This window comes from Eubalaena glacialis, chromosome 13 (genome assembly GCF_028564815.1).
Source record: "Eubalaena glacialis isolate mEubGla1 chromosome 13, mEubGla1.1.hap2.+ XY, whole genome shotgun sequence".
Classification (NCBI taxonomy): Eukaryota; Metazoa; Chordata; class Mammalia; order Artiodactyla; family Balaenidae; genus Eubalaena; species Eubalaena glacialis.
This window is the reverse complement of record NC_083728.1, coordinates 93,285,950-93,288,127: the sequence shown is the minus strand read 5'-3', so window position 1 is coordinate 93,288,127 and position 2,178 is coordinate 93,285,950.

Genomic DNA, 2,178 nt, shown 5'->3' with positions numbered 1-2,178 from the left:
ACTGCCTGCTGCGGCTGCACTCCGTGATGTCCAGCGCCCTGCGCGTGAGTCCGCCTCAGGCTCAGGCTCGTGCTCAGCGCCGTCCCCTCCTGCCCGGCCTGTGCGCTAGCCCTGAGGTCGGGGGGGACACCGGCCCTTGTAAAGAGGAGAGGAAACTTGGAAACCCCATGAATCAGGCTGCCTGGAGCCAGAGGTAATTGGGGCTGGACGGGGCCGTGCCATGGGCCGGGGTCCAGGCAGGTTTCTGGTGAGGCATCCTTGGTGGGGTGGTGGGAATGCGCTGTGTGCTGCTCTCACGGCAGGTCTGTGCGCTTGGCTGCCATAAGGATCCCTCGTGGTGGACGAAAGCCCGTGGGAAGGAAGCCTGAGTGCGGGGTGGACCTTGTTACTCCGCGATCCAGGAGAGGTGTCTTCCTGGGAACCTCAGAAGGATTCTTAGGGCTTTCCTTGGGCTTGTTGATTCCCCAGGGGGTGCCTCCAGGCTCCTGCGTGAGGATGATTCTGGGGACTCACTAGGGAAGAAGGCTGGGGGTGCAGGGCTCTGCATTCATTATTTAGACAAATGCTGCTATCAAAGCCCTACCCGTGCCCTCAACCAGGCCTCGCGCCCCCCGTCCACCCTCTCGGGAGAACAAAGGAGAAACTCCCAGGCTTTGGCCAGAGTGGGTGAGGGCAGCTGCCTAGAAGTGTGGCGTGAGGGAGGGGTCCATGGATCCGACAGCATCTAAAGCCACCCCCACCCCCAGTTACTGAGGACCAGGTGCCGACAGTGTCTGGAACTTTGGACGCGGAGCCGAGTGGATCTGGATAGTTGTCAGCCGCTGCCGCCATGTGGCTGCCTTTCCTGGGTGGGCTGGTGTAGTCGCCACTGAGACGTCTGGTGTCCTGCTTGCAGAACGTTCTTGCTGTGTGATGTGCTCTCCCGTTCTTCCCACACGCGTGTCTATTTTAAAACAATCCTTTCCTATGGTAAGTGTAGGGGTCCCCAAGACCACCCTCAGGCTCAGTTCACTAGAAGGACTCACAGAATTCAGAAAGGCAGTTGTACCAACTGAGACCCTGTCCCCGTTCAACACGGATGCCCCTCCCCCTCCCCCAACCCCTCGCCCCAACCCCTACTTTCTGTCTCTGTGACCCTGGCTCCTCCAGGGACCCCATAGGAGTGGAATCACAGTATCTGTCTTTTTGTGTCTGGCTTATTTCACTGAGAATCATGTCCTCAAGGTCCATCCACATTGTAGCAGGCGTCAGAGTTTCCTCCCTTTTGAAGGCTGAGTGATATTCCATTGTGTGGTTGGACCACATTGTGTTCATCCATCATCCATCGATGGACACTTGGGTGGCTTCCACCCTTTTGGCTGCTATGAGTAATGCTGCTGTGAACGTGGGTGTACACGTATCTGTTTGTGCCCTGCTTTCAATTCTTCCAGTTACATCCCTGGGAGTGGGATTGCTGGATCCTATGGCGATTCTGTGTTTGACTTTTCGAGGCCCTGCCAGCTTTCAAGGGGGCTCTGACAACACGCATCTCCTTCATGCATCATTTTGCTCAGGTCAAGGCCGCGCCCAGTGGTCCCTGGGCTCTCGCCCTTGCACAGAGCCTCCTTTCTGTCCATGATGGGAGGTGTAGTGGAAGAGCTCACGATTCCTTCCAGTGGTGGTGGCCCCTCAGGGGCTCTGCTTGACGACACAGCTCACCCGAGTCCGTGGTCCCTGCCGCCTCACTCCGCCCTCTGTCTGGCCCCAGGACGGCTCTGTTCTGAACATCTCTCCCCCGCCAGAGGAGCCCAGCTGAGACCAGCGGGACGACAGGGAGGAACTCCCATGGGGGGCCCAGTTTGAGCTGCTGCCCATGCTGCTGGATCCGGACAGGTAAGGAGCTCCTTGCTCTCGGCCGAGGGCATCACCTAGGTTCCCAGAGTGAGGTGGAGTCATATGGGGAGTTGGAAGCCGGCAGGTGACCCCAGGCGCGTCTTGTGAAGTGCAGCTAATGTCCCGGTCCTTGCAGGGTTGTTTAAGGAGAATAAATACATCCTAGGAGTTGCTCGCCCCACGGAGCAATTGTGAGGTTTGGGAGTTTGATGCTACAAAGACCGGCTTCACTTCACATGTGGTTTCTGTTCACCGTCTGCCACCTACTCCCAACCTCAGTGCTTTTCTGCCCTTTTCTCTTCTTCT